The sequence below is a fragment of the Rhinoraja longicauda genome, chromosome 20 (assembly GCF_053455715.1).
Source record: "Rhinoraja longicauda isolate Sanriku21f chromosome 20, sRhiLon1.1, whole genome shotgun sequence".
NCBI classification, from domain to species: Eukaryota; Metazoa; Chordata; class Chondrichthyes; order Rajiformes; family Arhynchobatidae; genus Rhinoraja; species Rhinoraja longicauda.
Window position 1 is genome coordinate 13555955 of NC_135972.1, and position 19057 is coordinate 13575011.

A 19057-nucleotide genomic window follows, 5' to 3' on the forward strand; every position below is an offset into this window, starting at 1 on the left:
TAAGTCTATTCTGCCATTCAATCACGGCTGATCTATCTTTCCCTCTTAACCCCATTCCCCTGCATTCTCCCCATAACCCCTGACACCCATACTAATCAGTTTCAGGCATACTAACACAGGGTTATTCCACAAATAGTTTGTTATTGCCTATTGAGGGATGGCAATACATTTATAATTGCTCCCACCTACAGTGGACTCCCTCAATTCCAGCTGATGAACATCTGTACTTTCTCGAAGACAGACACAAAAGTGTGGAGTAACTCAGTGGGTGAGGCAGCATTCCTTGAGAAAAGGAATAGGTGACATTTGGGGGTCGAGATTCTTCTTCAGACTGAGAGTCAGGGGGAAAGGGGAACAGGAGATATAGATGCTACTTAGGAGAAATGAATGGCAGATATGCAAAAACACGGATGATCAAGGAAATATGGGCCATTGTTGGATGTGGGATAGGTGACAACGAGTAAACGGACAGAGAAACTCAACAGGATGACAGTGAAACTAGTACAACGACTGGGGTGGGGGAGGGACGGAGAGAGAGGGGATTCCAGGGTTAACTGAAGTTAGATAAATCAATATTCATACCGCTGGATTGTAAGCTGCCCAAGAGAAATATGAGATGCTGGTCTTCCAATTTACGTTTAGCCTCACTTTGTCAGTGGAGGAGGCCAGGTCAGAAAGGTCAATGTGGGAATGAGAAGGAGAGTTAAAGTGTTTGGCAACCGGGAGATCACGTTGGCCAAGGTGGGCTGAGCGAAGGTGCGTAAGAAGGAATTGCAGATGCTGGCCATATACTGAAGATAGGCACAAAATGCTGGAGTAATGCAGCGGGACAAGCAGCATCTCTGGAGGGAAGGAATTGGGTGACGTTTCAGGTCGAGACCCTTCTTCAGACAATAGACAATAGACAATAGACAATAGGTGCAGGAGGAGGCCATTTGGCCCTTCGAGCCAGCACCACCATTCAATGTGATCATGGCTGATCATTCTCAATCAGTACCCCGTTCCTGCCTTCTCCCCATACCCCCTGACTCCGCTATCCTTAAGAGCTCTATCCAGCTCTCACTTGAATGCAGACTCAGATTCTTCTGGTCTGCAATGCCCCAGCTTTGTCCGATACTGTGAAATGGGAGCTCAGCAGGGGGCACTCCACAGCAGAGTGATGGGACCTTGGTCGACCACTGTGGTCAGCTCTGTGCCAGACAGTGCTCAATGACTCATCCATGCTCTCTTAGCGAGCTGTCAGATACACTCAAATGGGAACGTCGATCACCTCCGCTGGAAATCCCACTTTTTGTTTTCCTTTTCGTGTCCTGCGTCAAACAAAGGAATCTACATTTTTGTCCAAAGTTAACCTCCCACGATAACGAACAGAGAGACTGTGGCTGTGGACATTGCAAATCAGATTCTGGAGCATGTGCAGGAATTTAACTGCAACTGGTTACAGAGGGGCCTATTGAACAGATATTTATTGTGCACATCCTTAATGAGGTTAGTGACTAGCGTGGGCGGTTATTACTTCGTGCACATGCTCTGGAAATGCCTTTCAGATAGCTTCTGTGTTGCAGCAAAATTAAATAAAAGATATCACAGCGAGAAATATTTGATTGTGAACATATTGTATTATGCAGTGTAAGGCAGGGCTCGAAAAAATCAAGCATACTTACTCAGTATTTGCTCTGCATGTTAGACTGTTTTTTTTGTTTGCAGAAAATATATTTGTTCAATTATTTACAGCAATTTGGAGGCAGGAACCCAATGAGGTGGCAGGTGTTGAAGCCACAACACAGCATTTCTCAACGAACAATGCTGCAGAAATGGATCATTTAGACTGATTCTATGATTTCCTGGACCCAATTCTGTTATCTGAGCAGGTCAGGGCCAAACATCTCTGAGATTTTTCCCCTTCCTCGTGCCTGCAGAATTTATTTCCTCTTTCTCTCGCCTCTTACAGGAGATTAAATGGCTGTTGAGTTGGGGGTGGGGGGGGGGGGGGGGGGGGGGAGGAGATGTAGCCGAAAGTATCAGGGAGAGAAAAAACAAATGCTGGTCTGAGGAAGGGTCTCACATGCGAGTTTGTGTATATATACACACGGAACTCGTTGGTTGTATTGTTTACAGTGTGCTCTGTTTACATATTCTGTTGTGCTGCTGCAAGTAAAAATTTCATTGTTCTATCTGGGACACTTGACAAGAAAACACTCGTGACCCGAAACGTCACCTATTCCTTTCCTCCAGAGATGCTGCCGGCCCCGCTGAGCTACTCCAGCATTCTGTGTCTGTCGTTGGTTTAAACCAGCATCTGCCGTTCCTCCATGCACAAATGCTGCTCTTTCTCTGCCTCAGAAGGCAGTGGAGGCCAATTCTCTGAATGCATTCAAGAGAGAGCTAGATAGAGCTCTTAAGGATAGCGGAGTCAGGGGGTATGGGGAGAAGGCAGGAACGGGGTACTGATTGAGAATGATCAGCCATGATCACATTGAATGGCGGTGCTGGCTCGAAGGGCCGAATGGCCTCCTCCTGCTCCTATTGTCTATTCCCCATCCTCCATCTATTTACAAACCGGCCCCTCCAGTTTTACAGCTCATCTGTTATTTGCATCCTGGATTTCCAAACTGCTCTGCTTTCATATTAAGCATGAAGGCAGCAGAAACAATGGACAACGATGGTAAGTCAAGGCATGAAGCAAGTTAAGCGTGTCACTTAGGCCACAGCAACATTCTCTGCGATGCATAGCAAAGGGTTAAGCCTTTGCTATGACCTGTATCATCAGGTTCAGTTGCAGCCTTGCTGCAGATCATGGGATCCCTCCATCAGCCTCACAGCAGGCTACATGCCATGGTCGACAGAACAGCATTAGGGCCCACAAGCCCAGAGACAACAGTAGCGATTTCCAATGGTCATGGGCCATTACAGGCAGCTTTGAATCCATTACCCGGGCAATTCTAGTCAGAGAATGGCATTATTTCACTGAACAGAACATATTTTGTATACGGGTTAGAGAGAGAGTCATACAGCATGGAAACATGCCCTTTGGCCCAACTTGCCCATTCCTTCCAACATGCCCCATCTGCACTAGTCCCACCTGCCTGCATTTGACCCATATCCCTCTAAATCTATTCTATCCATGTACCTGTCCAAATGTTTCCTAAACGTTGTGATCACACCTGCCTCAACCACGTCCTCATAAACCTACTACATTTGTATAAAAATGTTACCCCTCAGGTTCCTCTCAAATCTTTCCCTCCTCGCCTTAAACCTATGTACTCTGGTTCTCAATTCCCCGACTCTGGGCAAGAGACTCGATGCATTTACCTGATCTATTCCTCTCACGACTTTGTACACCGCCGTAAGATCACCCCTTATCCTCCTGCGTTCCAAGGAATAGAGTCATAGCCTGCTTAACCTCTCCCGAGAGCTCAGGCCTTTGAGTCCTGGCAACATCATCGTAAACCTTCTCTGCACCCTTTCCAGCTTGACAACATCTTTCTGAAAATATGCTGACCAAAACTGAACATGATGCGCTAAATGTGGCCTTGCCAACGCCTTGTATAACTGCTGCACGACCTCTCAACCTCTATACTCTGATGAAGGCCTATGTGCCACAAAGCCTTTTTGATCACCCTATCTACCTGCGACGCCACTTTCAAGGAAAATTAAGGATCCTCAATGTCCAGGTCATGCACTCTTTTCGCTACTGCCATCAGTACAGGAGGTACAGAAGCTTGAAATCACGCACCACCGGGTCAAAGAATGGCTAATAAACGTCAGACTCTTTAACTGACCGGCACAACCCGAATCCTACTGGTCAACGGAACACTATAAACCATGGACATTTCTAATTGTGTTTTGCATTAATGTCTTTTTCCACTATCTTGTAGAAACCGTGTCATTTCTTTATATAATTATGTATAATAATTGAATCTATGTGGCCGTGACGCTGCTACAAGCTAAATTGTCCTTTCACCTGTACCTCACTGAACTTGTGCTTAAATGCCAGAGGGCAGAATACTTTTGCCAGCATTGTAGCGTTACAGTTCATGAGAAAAAGTCTCATATCTGCAATGAGGTCGGTTGGAAGATCAGGGCTACACCTTAGTTTATGGGAGGACTGTTGTGTCCCAGCACATAAATCTCATCACAAAGGTGGTGCATCTCCACTTCCTTAGAAGTTTAAAGTGATTCTGCACGGCACCGAATATTCTAACGTCTACAGGTGCACTGCTGCACCACTGTGCCGCACTAACTCTTCAAACTGATCTCCCGGTGGCAGAGCACTTCAACTCCCCCTCCCATTCCGACCTTTCTGTCATGGGCCTCCTCCAGTGCCATAGTGAGGCCCATCGGAAATTGGAGGAACAGCACCTCATATTTCGTCTGGGCAGCTTGCAGCCCAGCGGTATGAACATCGACTTCTCCAACTTTAGATAGTTCCTCTGTCCCTCTCTTCCCCCCCCTCCCCCTTCCCAGATCTCCCTCTATCTTCCTGTCTCCACCTATATCCTTCTTTTGTCCCGCCCCCCCTGACATCAGTCTGAAGAAGGGTCTCGACCCAAAACGTCACCCATTCCTTCTCTCCTGAGATGCTGCCTGACCTGCTGAGTTACTCCAGCATTTTGTGAATAAATACCATCGATTTGTACCAGCATCTGCAGTTATTTTCTTATACTAACTCCTCAAAGGAGGTTTAACGAATGCCAGTCGTGAGCTTTGAAAGCATAATTTCCTGATCAAATTGGTTCTTTTCAATGAGACTACATTGCACATTTAACAGGACTAGCCTGTCGCTGACACTCCTCGCTTTTACCCGATACCTTTTATCAGGTAAAGACTGGGAGCGCAGGCCAAATGAACACATCTTTCCAAGATAGACACAAAAATGCTGGAGTAACTCAGCGGGACAGGCAGCATCTCTGTCGAGAAGGAATGGAGCTGGTTTAGGCACCATGAACAGGCTCCTTTTGTACAGAAAGGCCTAATGATTCTGAACGACCCCCTCCTTCATCGCCACTCATTCAACTATAATTAAATTTAAAATCCAAGATATAAGAGTGATTGCTTGGCAAAAACAAAACCCAGAATGCTAAAGAAACAGCAGAGAATATTTATTGATCCGCGGCATAGATGAATCTTTCCTGATTACAGTCAGGCAAAGCTTGAAAGCAGGCTTGCCCCTGCTCAGGAGGCCCCATGAGGTTTGAGCAGAACAGCTATTTGGCAGCGAGTCTGCAGATTGCTTCAGCCACTTGCCATCCATCACAGACGACACTTGCATCATTTCACATGTTTTGAAGCCACAAGCTGTACAATTTTAACCAATCGCGACCCCCAGTCAACGAGGCACGCGGCCCCGTAGAAACACCTGTTCCCTTGGCAACCGTGGCAGTGGGGGAGTGAATTATTGCTTTGCATTTCACGGCGACGATGTGGATTACAATTGTCAAGCAGGGCTGCAGATTTAAGATGCTGTTCGACTTCTATTTCCTGATGCAGTTAAATTAATTTTTCCTTTAGTTCCCACATGAATCTGTGTCCCCGTCTACTTGACAATTCATATCATAAGTTGATAAGTGATAGGAGCAGAATTAGGGCATTCGGCCCATCAAGTCTACTCCGCCACTCAGTCATGGCTGATCTAACTCTCCCTCCTAACCCCATTCTCCTGCTTTCTCCCCATAACCCCAGACACCCATACCAATCAAGAATCTATCTGTCTCTGCCTTAAAAGTAACCATTAACTTGGCCTCCACAGCCATCTGCGGCAGAGAATCCTACAGATTCACCACCCTCCGACTCAAGAAATTCCCCCTCATCTTCCTTAAGGAGCGTCCTTTAGTTCTGAGGCTCCCCCCCCCACCTCCCTCCATTGAGACGAGTCTTCCTAAACTGTGGCATCAAGGGTCTTTCAAGTCATCCCGAGAGTTGAGGAATACTAGTGTGCATTTGTAAAGCTAGTGGAGTGTGGACAGTATGTTTTCAATACAGAGGAGCAGATACATGGAAGTTAGACATAAAAAGCTGGAGTAACGGCGGGGCAGGCAGCATCTACGGAGAGAAGGAATGAATGATGTTTCGGGTCGAGACTCTTCTTCAGACACCATTCCTTCCCTCCAGAGATGCTGCCTGACCCGCTGAGTTACTCCAGCTTTTAGCGTCTATCTTCGGTTCAAACCAGCATCTGCAGTTCCTTCCTACACAGATATGTAGGCGTGTTATTCTGAGGCTCCACACCAGCGAGATTGACATGAAGTCACACATCACAAGGGGTGCTCATGAAGCTCACCTTGAAATGCCATTGCGTTACTGAGGCAGGAGAAGAATACCACTCACTCCTTGACTAACCCGTACCGCCTCTGGCAGCATGTTCCATACACCCACCACCCTTTGTGTGTAAACGTTACCCCTCAGATTCTTATTAAATCTTTCTCCTGATGTTACGTAGGTCGGAAATGGAGGTGCTACAGCGCAGGTGTAACTTTACTATCCGACGCGGAGAACCAGGGGGGAGCTCCAACGCAGAGTCCACGGGGGGAAGTCCGACACGGAGGATCGGTGGAGCTCCAACACGGAGACCGGGGGGAGCTCCAACACGGAGACCAGGGAGGAGCTCCAACACGGAGACCAGTGAGGAGCTCCAAAGTGGAGACCAAGGGGGAGCTCCAACACAGAGACCAGGGTGGAGCTCCAACGTGGAGACCAGGGGGGAGCTCCAACACAGAGACCAGGGGGGAGCTCCAACACAGAGACCAGGGTGGAGCTCCAATACAGAGACCAGGGTGGAGCTCCAATACAGAGACCAGTGTGGAGCTCCAACACAGAGACCGCAGGGGGGAGCTCCAACGCAGAGACCAGGGGGGAGCTCCAACACAGAGACCAGGGGAGAGCTCCAATACAGAGACAAGGGGAGAGCTCCAACACAGAGACCAGGGTGGAGCTCCAACACAGAGACCAGGGGAGAGCTCCGACACGGAGACCAGGGTGGAGCTCCAACGTGGAGACCAGGGGGGAGCTCCAACAGGGAGACCAGGGTGGAGCTCCAACAGGGAGACCAGGGTGGAGCTCCAACACAGAGACCAGGGTGGAGCTCCAACACAGAGACAAGGGTGGAGCTCCAACACAGAGACCAGGGGAGAGCTCCAACACAGAGACCAGGGTGGAGCTCCAACAAGGAGACCAGGGGAGAGCTCCAATACAGAGACAAGGGGAGAGCTCCAACACAGAGACCAGGGTGGAGCTCCAACACAGAGACCAGGGGAGAGCTCCGACACGGAGACCAGGGTGGAGCTCCAACGTGGAGACCAGGGGGGAGCTCCAACACGGAGACCAGGGGGGAGCTCCAACACAGAGACCAGGGGGGAGCTCCAACATGGAGACCAGGGGGGAGCTCCAACACGGAGACCAGGGGAGAGCTCCAACACAGAGACCAGGGTGGAGCTCCAACAGGGAGACCAGGAGGGAGCTCCAACACAGAGACCAGGGGAGAGCTCCGACGTGGAGACCACAGGGGGGAGCTCCGACACAAAGTCTACCTTTCTGGGATTGGTCACCTCATTCGAAGCTGTAACCAGCTTCTACTTGTCCTTCATGGAGTCAAGGAGTCACAGGACTAGACAGCACTGCAGCAGGCCCTTCAGCCCATCTTGACAATGCCGACCATTGGAATACTGCGCATGAACCCTTTGCCCACATTTGACCCGTATCCCTCTCAAATCTTCTATCCGTATATCTTCTGTCCAAATGTCTTTTTTTTTTAAATGCTGGTCTAGATGATTAGCTACTTTGTCCTCATTCTACTGTATCAAAAACTACTGCCAAAATATTGCTTCTTCTGTTGATGAAAAGAAAATGTGCCCTTCAGAGTTTGCACTCACCTGAGTCAAATTATTGCTGCAAATTAATTTGTACCTATGGCGAGCAGGTGGTTGGGAACAATAAATGTCTGAACAGCAGCGAGGATAATTGTGTTGAACTGTATTGCACAAAACAACTCGTCAATGTGGATATGTTTCTGCACACTGGGCTGTCATTAGCTCAGCAGTTCCCCACGTGGCAAGAACTATCTTTTTACATTTAGGACTGAGATGAGGAAACATTTTTTCACCCAGAGAGTTGTGAATCTGTAGAATTCTCTGCCACAGAAGGCGGTGGAGGCCAGTTGACTGGATGTTCTCAAGAGAGAGTTAGATTTAGCTCTCTGGGCTAAAGGAATCAAGGGATATAGGGAAAACGCAGAAACGGGGTACTGATTTTAGAGGATCAGCCATGATCATATTGAATGGCGGTGCTGGCTCAAAGGGCCGAATGGCCTACTCCTGCACCTATTTTTCTATATGTTTCTATGTTACAATCGTAAAACAACACTGCACAATAGAAAGATGTCTAGACCATCCACTTAAAAGCTGATTGAAAGACCAAATCACCCCACTTTTCCCTCCGTTTGCCCATAATTGTGTAAATGCTTTCCTTTTGAAGTGTTTATCCAATTCCCTCATGAACGTTGCCATCAAATCGTTTTCCACCCTCTCCTTCAGCTGTGTCTTACTGAGAATAAATATATCTTTAAATCTGTGGCCTGCTGCCCTTGATAAAATAACGTTTATTAACAAATGAAAACCCTGCACAATTCGCATTGCATGGATTATTTTGTACCTGGTGCACATCTGCACCGATCTGTTCACTCTCTTCTCTCAAGGGGATGGAGGGAGCTTGGCTCCCTCAGGTTTCCAAGGGCAATGGGGAACAATCTCGACTGTGCTCATTCTTTACGCAATGAGGCACATTGTTGACCCAAGGGAATGCCCAAGAAGGTGGAGAGATACAGTCCCATAAGGTAGACGGTAATTTTGAGCCAATTGGTGGGAATTGAAGGGTCTTTAGACTGCACTTTGTCACATTTCTCAGCGACAGCTTGTAGAAAGACACAAAAAGCTGGAGTAACTCAGCGGGACAGGCAGAACCTCTGGAGAAAAAGAATAGGTGACGCTTCAGGGCGTGCTGCGTAGGTTTACTAGGTTAATTCCCGGGATGGCGGGACTGTCATATGTTGAAAGACTGGAGCGGCTAGGCTTGTATACACTGGAATTTAGAAGGATGAGAGGGGATCTTATCGAAACGTATAAGATTATTAAGGGGTTGGACACGTTAGAGGCAGGAAACATGTTCCCAATGTTGGGGGAGTCCAGAACAAGGGGCCACAGTTTAAGAATAAGGGGTAGGCCATTTAGAATGGAGATGACGAAAAACTTTTCCAGTCAGAGTTGTAAATCTGTGGAAGTCTCTGCCTCAGAAGGCAGTGGAGGCCAATTCTCTGAATGCATTCAAGAGAGAGCTAGATAGAACTCTTAGGGATAGCGGAGTCAGGGGGAGAAGGCAGGAACGGGGTACTGATTGAGAATGATCAGCCATGATCACATTGAATGGCGGTGCTGGCTCGAAGGACCAAATGGCCTCCTCCTGCACCTATTGTCTATTGACTATTGACTCTTCTTCAGGCTACTTCGTTCAGAACCAGGTTAGCTACGCAGTGGCCACTACGTCACTTAGAGATGGGCACTGCAGTGCCACGAGATCACATGGGCGCTGAGGGGATGTTAAGAACTCGCACTGAACCCCGAAGGTTTACTACTGCAGGATCGATCTAATGCTGGGGATGGACACAGTGGCGCAGTGGTAGAGTTGCAGCCTTACAGCGCCAGAGACCCGGGTTGCTACAGATACTGTCTGTACGGAGTTTGTACGTTCCCCCTGTGACCACAAGCGTTTTCTCCGGGTGCTTTGGTCCCCTCCCACACTCCAACGGTGTGCAGGTTTTGTAGGTTTCACAAAATGCTGGAGTAACTCAGCGGGTCAGGCAGCATTTCTGGAGAGAAGGAATGGGTGACGTTTCGGGGTCGAGACCCTACTTCAGACTCTGCTAAACTCTCATCGAAGAGAGGAGGAGAACTTCTTCAAAGTAGACACACCTTGAGGAGAAATCGCAGTGGAGCGGCAAGTTGTGTAGGAAAATAACTGCAGATGCTGGTACAAATTGAGGGTATCACAAAATGTTGGAGTAACTCAGCGGGTCAGGCAGCATCTCTGGAGAGAAGGAATGGGTGACGTTTCGGGTTGAGACCCTTCTTCAGACTCCTTGTAGGTTAATCGGCTTCGATAAAAATGTAAATTCTCTCTGGTGTGGTGTGTAGGATCGTGCTAGTGTGTATGGGGTGATCGCTGGTCTGCGCAGTCTTGGTGGGCTGAAAAGCCTGTTTCCGCACTGTTTCTCTGAAGGCTCAAGGACTCACACTGGGCTGGTAATGGGTGTTGGCCACATGTCTCGGCATTTCATCTCCTTAGAAAGCAAAATATTATTCTGCATCTCACCCTCCATTTGCTCAGGCTATCTAAACACTTCACACACAATGAGTTGCAGTACCTCTGACTGCACTTGTTGTTATTCAGGCAAACAGCAGGGATAATTAACACACAGCACTCAGATCGATTTGTACGTGTTGATTGAGCAAGGAGTGTGGGTCAAAAGAAAAACAGGATAATTCCCTGCTCCTCCGTGTGTTTTTATTCTACACAAAATGTTTTAGACTTTAGAGATACAGTGTGGAAACAGGCCCTTCGGCCCACCAAGTCCACACTGACCACTGACCAGTACACTAGCACTAGGGTCAATTTACAATTTTACCAACGTTAATTAACCCAAGAAACCTGCACGTCTTTGGAGTGTGGGAAGAAACCAGAGCACCTGGAAAACCCACGCAGTCACGGGGAGAACGTACAAACTCCGTACTGACAGCACCGTAGTCGCGATCGAACCCGGGTCTCTGGCGCTGCAAGGCAGCAACTCTACCGCTGCGCCACTGTGCCGCTGAGTTATAGGATGTTTACACTAATTCACATATTTTATATTTATTCCAAGGGTAAAGCACAGTCCAATTTATCACTCTGAAGATGTTAAGAGTCAGCACTGTTGTGAAGGACTGGTTGAAGTCAACTGTCTTATCCCAAACAAAACGCCACTCTGCTGGTCAGTCAGTGCAAGGACCTTAAAATATTCAGACACTCCCCGACTTACGCAAGGGTTACGTTTCGTGAAATCGTACTTGTCAGATCTTCGTAAGCCGGAATCGCCAACTCTCACCCTTGGGGCACTTTCTGTGGCACCTGGCCTTCTGGGTAAGCCCAGCCGCCATTGTCGGCTTGTTTCCGATGTAAGCCTGAGTGAACGTACATACAGTGTTGTGGAGATTGCACGAGGGACTGAGTGCAGAATTGTTTTCGCAAGTGCGAATTTACGGGACACTTAACGCCTATTGCATTAAGCCATGGAGTGTCTGCAATGGTGGTGATTTGTCTATCGGAGCACCTCTTTAATGAACAACCATTATGATGATATTTATTTTAGTTTAGTTTAGAGATACAGCGTGGAAACAGCCCTTTAGCCCACCGAGTCCGCGCCGACCAGCGATCCCCGCACATTAACACTATCCTACACGTACCAAGGACAATTTTATACCAAACCAATTAACCTACATACCTGTATGTCTTTGGAGTGTGGGAGGAATCCAAAGATCTTGGAGAAAATCAGCGCATGTCACGGGGAGAACGTACAAACTCCGTACAGACAGCACCAATAGTCAGGACGGAACCCGGGTCTCTGGCAAGCGCTGTAAGGCAGTAACTCTACTGCTGCACCACCGTGCCGACCTTGTTGCCCGGACTCGAGGGTCTGAGCTATAGGTTGAATAGGCTGGGACTCTATTCCTTGGAGCGCAGGTGGATGAGGGGTATCTTATAGAGGTGTACAAAATCACGGGAGGAATAGATTGGGTAGTCTCTTGATAGGGTAGTGGAATCGAGGACCAGGGGACATAGGTTTGAGGTGCAGGGGAAAAGATTTAATAGGAATCTGAGGGGTAACTATTTTTTACACAAAGGGTGGTGGGTGTATGTCAGAGGAGGCAGTTGAGGCTGGGACTATCCCAACTTTTACGTTAGTTGCATCGGCCATTTTCTATGGAGTGGTCTGCTGTAGCAGCAGCATCTCAGCGGCGGAAGGGAAAAGACTCGACAAGCCGGTCAGGAAGGCCGGCTCTGTCCTGTGTTGCCCCCTCGACTCAGTGAAGGTGGTGGGAGAGAGGAGGATGATGGCAAAGCTAACATCGCTGCTGGACAACGACTCACACCCCATGCAGGACAGACCCCATGCAGTCTGTCACTGAGTAGCTCCTTCAGTGACAGACTCCTTCACCCCAAGTGCGTGAAGGAGAGATATAGGAGATCCTTCCTTCCCGCACAACCAGCACTGCTCCCAGCAGACGAGTCAACAGTAACAGCTAAGAACACACAGAAAACTGATGACAATTTATGTATCTTTTATTTATAATGAATGATCTCTTGCTCTCCACTTTCTGCTGTGACACTGTAAATTTCCCCGGTGAAACAGTTGGACAGGTGCATGGATAGGACAGTTTTGGAGAGATGTGGGCCAAGCGCAGGCAGGTGGGACTAGTGTAGCTGGGACATGTTGGCAAGTTGGGCCGAAGGGCCTGTTTCCACACAGTATCACACTGTGACTCTAACTAGTGCAAGGTAAGAGGCCAGTTACAAATGTCAGTGCCTACACCCAACGTAAACCATTATCCCCACTGAGTGCAAACATAATCCCCACTGAGATGTGGGCCAAGCGCAGGCAGGTGGGACTAGTGTAGCTGGGACATGTTGGCAAGTTGGGCCGAAGGGCCTGTTTCCACACAGTATCACACTGTGACTCTAACTAGTGCAAGGTAAGAGGCCAGTTACAAATGTCAGTGCCTACACCCCACATAAACCATTATCCCCACTGAGGGCGGCACGGTAGCGCAGCGGTAGAGTTGCTGCTTTACAGCGAATGCAGCGCCGGAGACACAGGTTCGATCCTGACTACGGGTGCTGCACTGTAAGGAGTTTGTACGTTCTCCCCGTGACCTGCGTGGGTTTTCTCCGAGATCTTCGGTTTCCTCCCACACTCCAAAGACGTACAGGTATGTAGGTTAATTGGCTGGGTAAATGTAAAAATTGTCCCTAGTGTGTGTAGGATAGTGTTAATGTACGGGGATCACTGGGCGGCACGGACTTGGAGGGCCGAAAAGGCCTGTTTCCGGCTGTAGATATATGATATGATATGATAAAGCACGTGAATTGTCCTGATTGAATCCCGTGAGGGATGCACCAATATCTGTCAACGGTATTTCATCAGGGAAGTGCATTGTTTGCAAGCCCATATCTGAGGCTTGTCTGTAAAATGTACCAAAGTGACATTCACCCTTTAGAGGTAGACATCAGTCTGAAGAAGGGTCTTGACCCGAAACGTCACCCATTCCTTCTCTCCTGAGATGCTGCCTGACCTGCTGAGTCACTCCACTTTGTGTCTTCCTTCGATTTGAACCAGCATCTGCAGTTATTTTCCTTCACCATTTAGAGTCCGTACATGAAAATGACTGGAGCAAACGCGACAACTGGAAACTCTCTGGAAGTACAATAACCCATAACCCTTCCCCCAACATCTACAAAGATCATCTGATATGCCGAGATGACGTGACAAATCCCCTCAACATTTCAAATGTTGTCTGGAACGAGTTTGAGTTCCTAACGATGATTCCACTGTCTGCTCGCCTCATTATTCTGATGAGTTTGAAAAAAGTAATTACTGTTTTAGGAATCTGAGAAAAGTAATTGCCATTTTAGAAATTTAGCGCAGGGGTGATGAGGTAATGCTGCAACTGATTATTATTTTCAAAGCACCACATTCCCTCAGGGTCTACAAAGAGCACAGAGCACGTCTGTTCCATTTGAGTATTTCACAACTGTTATTTGACAAGGCGGCACGTTGGCGCAGCGGTAGAGTTGCTGCCTTACAGCGCCAGAGGCCTGGGTTCGACCCTGACTACGGGTGCTTGCCTGCACAATGTTTGTACGTTCTCCCCGTGACCTGCGTGGGTTTTCTCCGAGATCTTTGCTTTCCTCCCACACGCCAAAGACATGCAGGTTTGTCAGTTACTTGGCTTGGTATAAATGTAAATTGTCCCGAGTGTTTGTAGGATAGTGTTAATGTGCGGGGGTCATTGGTGGGTGCGGATTCGGTGGGCCGAAGGGCCTGGTTCCATACTGCATCTCTAAATACAATACAATACAATACAATACAATATATCTTTATTGTCATTGTACCCAGGGGTACAACGAGATTGGGAATGCGCCTCCCATACGATGCAATAATTTAGGTAATTTAGACAGCAGCAACCCAACGAAACGAAACAGTTGTAACAGTTTTGGACAGGGTAAAGTGCAAGTTGATCGATGCGTTGTGGCCATCCGGCTCAGCAGGACCGGTTCATAGCAGCTATGGCCCTGGGGATGAAGCTGTTCCTGAGTCTGGAGGTGCGGGCATAGAAGGCCTTGTATCGTCTGCCCGATGGAAGGAGTTCGAACTAAACTAAGACAGGTTCCTTCCATGCACTGCAACAATCCAGCAGTGGACTACAGAGCCATATCTCGAATTGACTTGTGTATGGGATATTACTATTCACCAATGATGACTGATGTGCGCTATGTGTTAACAGACTGAATATTTTGTTTTCTAAAGAGGTTCCACAAAACCAGTACCTGATGGTTACAATGTACAATCTACACTTGTAATCTGAAATAAATTGTTTAGTTTAGTTTAGAGATACAGCATGTAAACAGGCCCTTCGGCCTTCCTGGTCCATGCCGACCATCGATCATCTGATTCCACTCGTTCAGTGTTATCCCACCTTCGCATCCACTCCCTGTACATTAGGGCCAATTTTACAGAGGCCTATTAACGTAGAAACACGCACGCCTTGGGATGTGGGTGGAAACCGGAGCACCTGGAGGAAACCCACACGTTCACAGGAAGAATGTCCAAACTCCACACAGACAGTACCCGAGGTCAGGATCGAACCCGGGTCTTTGGCGATGTGAGGCAGCAACTCTACTAGCTGCGCCACATTACAGCCTTATCAAAGCTATTCAGATAACGCTGCTTGTCTCACCACTGTAGGGGACTGGAAGGGTAGTGTCATGGGAACACCATCACTTCCAGGCCAAAAAACTGCCAGTCCCATCAAATGGGAAGGAAAATAAAAAAATAACTGGAAGTGTAAAATGAAAGTGGAAAATATTGGAAATATTCAACGGGTCAGGCAGCATCTGTGGAAAGGCAAACAAGATTTGGGCTGATGGTCTTTTCATAGATGCTGCTGAAAGTCATAGTGTCAGAGAGTCATTCAGCATGGAAACAGGCCATTCAGCCCAACTTACCCACACCGACCAACAGGCCCAATCTACACAGGTCCCACCTGCCTGAATTTGGCCCATATCCCTCTAAATCTATTCTAGCCATGTACCTGACTAAATGTTTATTAAATTTTGCAATGGATCCTACTTCAACTACCTCCTCCAGCAGCTTGGTCAATACACCCATCATCCTTTGTGTGAAACAGTTACCCCTCAGGTTCCTATTAAATCTGTCCCCTCTCACCTTAAACCTCTGTCCTTCTGTCCTCTGGTTTTTGATTTCCCTACTCTGTGCGAAGGACTCTGTGCATTAACCCGATCTATTCCTCTTATGATTTTGTACACCTCCATAAGATCGTCCCTCATCCTCCTGTGCTCCAAGCAATAGAGTCCTAACCTATTCAACCTCTCCCTATAGCTCAGTGCCTTGAGACCTGGCAACATCCTCGTAAATCTTATTTGCACCCTTTCCAGCTGGAGTATCCAGGATTTTCTGGTTTATCAAAAGAGCTGATCAAAAAGCATCTGGACAGATACATGGATAGGAAAGGTTTGAAGGGATACGTAAAATGTGGGCAAATGGGCCTGGCGTAGATGAGTATCTTTGTCGGCATGAATGAGTTGGACCAAAGGGTTTGTTTCCTTGCTGTATGACTCCATGTCTTCAGACGGCACAGTGGCGCAGCGGTAGAGTTGCTGCCTTACAGCGAATGCAGCGCCAGAGACTCAGGTTCGATCCTGACTACGGGCGCCGTCTGTACGGAGTTTGTACGTTCTCCCCGTGACCTGCGTGGGTTTTCTCCGAGATCTTCGGTTTCCTCCAACACTCCAAAGACGTACAGGTATGTAGGTGAATTGACTGGGTAATATGTAAAAATTGTCCCCAGCGGGTGTAGGATAGTGTTAATGTGCGGGGATCGCTGGGCGGCGCGGACTCGGTGGGCCGAAGGGCCTGTTTCCATGCTGTATCTCTAAATCTAAATTATGTTCCTATTCTACTTCTTCTTATCGAATCCACATCACAAGATTAGAAATTGTTCAACCAGCTTTAATGATAGTAAATGCATTAATGCTGCAAGCTTCATCGTCACGGGATAACTTCCTGGGAGGACCATCACCAAGTAGGCTGACAAGTTCAAGGAGAAGTCAACAATAACTTCCTGCAGCCTGCAGGGAATGGGCCAGTCGGTGACATCACCAATTTCCCCCAGGGAAATATTCTAACATTTATTTTTATCAGCAACAGTCAAAGTCGAAGCATAATCTGGGAACTGGGCAAAACCAGCATGCCAAGCAACCGTTTCGCCCAACACTTGTGATCTGTCCGCCTAGGCCAGTTAGATCTTCTGCTTGCTACCCATTTAAATTCCCCTTTCCATTCCCATTCCCATAGTCAACTTGCTCTCCTGAGCCTCCTCAATTACCAGTGTGAAGCCACATCCCAAACTGGTGGAGCAGCACCTCATATTCCATTTGGGTAGCTCACAACCCAATGGTGTGAACTTTGAATTCTCCAATTTTAAGTAATACCACCCCACCCCCCCCCCACCCCCTTCCTTGTGCCCCATCACCCACCCCAATGCACACTCATTTTTCCCCACAATCTTACCCGAGTCACCCTACTCCTTTCCCCTCCGCAGTACGCCCATTCTCCCATTCCCAACCCCCCCCCCCCAGTTCCCATTTATTACCCTCCCACTCTTTCCCCTCCCCTCTTGATTAGTAAGAGCAACAAAGGTTACGGGGAGAAGGCAGGAGAATGGTGTTGAGAGGGAAAAATAGATCCGCTACGACCGAATGGTGGAGCAGACCTGATGGGTTGAATGTCTTATGGTCCTCTGTCCCCTTCCACCTATATCCCTCCCCCTAACTTTACATTTCATTCCTTCCTTATCTGACACCATTTTGGCTCCTTTTCATCTCTAGCCGTCTCTTCGCCCATCTGCCAATTCAACCTCTCCCACCTGTATCCACCTATCTCTTGTCAGACTCTGCCATCCCCCCCCCCCCACCCCCCCACCAACCTGTCTTTCGAGCTGACTCACCCCCATCACAATCAATTGAAAGAAGGCACTAACCCAAAACATCGCCTGTCCACTTCCTCCACAGATGCTATCTGATCCACTGAGTTCCTCCAGCACTTTGTGCTACGCCAAGCAAGCAGTTCAGTTTAGTTTAGTTTAGAGATACAGCGCCGAAACAGGCCCTTCGGCCCACCGAGACCGTGCCGACCAGCGATCCCCACACACTGGCACTTTCCTACACGCACTAAGGACAATTTACAATTTTACTGAAACCACTTAACCTAGAAACCTGTACGTCTTTAGAGTGTGGGAGGAAACCGGAGCACCCGGAGAAAACCCACGCAAGAGGACGTACAAACTCCGTACAGACAGCACCCGTAGTCAGGATCAAACCCGGGTCTCTGGCGCTGTAAGGCAGCAACTCTACCGCTGCGCCACCGTGCTGCACTTGGGTACAAATTATAGATGGGAAAGACAATTTAAAACCTATTGACAGTACCTGGATGACTGATTGTGGTCACATAGTAAAAGCAGATGGAATGACAGTACTTTTCTATTGCTTTCTTCTTAGCTTTGCCAAGAACTAGTGCATAAAAGCATCAATTTATAAGGAACTTTGCCCTAGAACAGCGTGTACTTCCTGATTCAGCTCCAGATCAGCTGGCACCCTGACTGAAATAATGATTTTGGACGCAGAGAGAATAGCAAAGGAGACTCGAGTAGTTTAGATTAGTTTAGAGATACAGCATGGAAACAGGCCCTTAAGCCCACGCCGACCACTGATTACCCGTTCACCCTAGTTATCCCACTACATACAAGGGGACATTTATAGAGGCCACGTAACCTACAAATCCGCACGTCTTAGAGATGTGAGAGAAAACTGGAGCACCCAGAGGAAAGCCACGCAGTCACAGGGAGAATGTACAATCTCCGCACAGTCAGCACCTGAAGACGGGATCGAACCTGGGTCTCTGGCGCTGTGAGGCAGCAACTCTACCGCTGCGCCACTGAGCTGTGCACGTTATTCAAAGGTCCAGTGCCTTGTGGCATTACAAGCTACCTACCCAGCACCATGCCTCCAAAGTACACCTGGAGTATTGTGTGCAGTTTTGGTCTCCTAATTTGTGGAAGGACATTCTTGCTATTGAGGGAGTGCAGCGTAGGTTCACCAGGTTAATTCCCGAGGTGGCAGGACCGGCATATGATGAAAGAATGGGTCGACTGGGCTTATATTCACTAGAATTTAGGATGAGTGGGTGTCTTCTAGAAACATATAAAATTCTTAGGGGATTGGACAGGCTAGATGCAGGAAAAATGTTCCCAATGTTGGGGGAGTCCAGAACCAGGAGTCACAACTTAAGAATAAGGGGTAGGCCATTTAGGACTGAGATGAGGGGAAACGTTTTCACCCAGAGAGTTGTGAATCTGTGGAATTCTCTGCCACAGAAGGCAGTGGAGGCCAATTCACTGGATGTATTCAAGAGAGAGTTAGATATAGCTCTTAGGGCTGACGGAATCAAGGAATATGGGGAGAAAGCAGGAACGGGGTACTGATTTTGGATGATCGGCCAGGATCATATTGAATGGCGGCGTGGGCTCCAAGGGCCGAATGGCCTACTCCTGTTCCTATTTTTCTATGTTTCTACAAAGCCAACAGTCACTTCCATCATGAGTCTGATTATCAACTTCACTCATTTACAGAAAAAGCCACTAGACAACATGGATCTCGTCCACGGATCTTTCACAATCTC

General features: G+C 48.0%; 1 protein-coding gene across 1 annotated transcript in view; it reads right to left on the reverse strand.

Moving 5' to 3' along the window:
• Window positions 1-19057, reverse strand: part of LOC144603757 (DENN domain-containing protein 5B-like) — a 125359-nt gene that overhangs the window by 92260 nt on the left and 14042 nt on the right. The gene's annotated exons all lie outside the window — the stretch shown is intronic.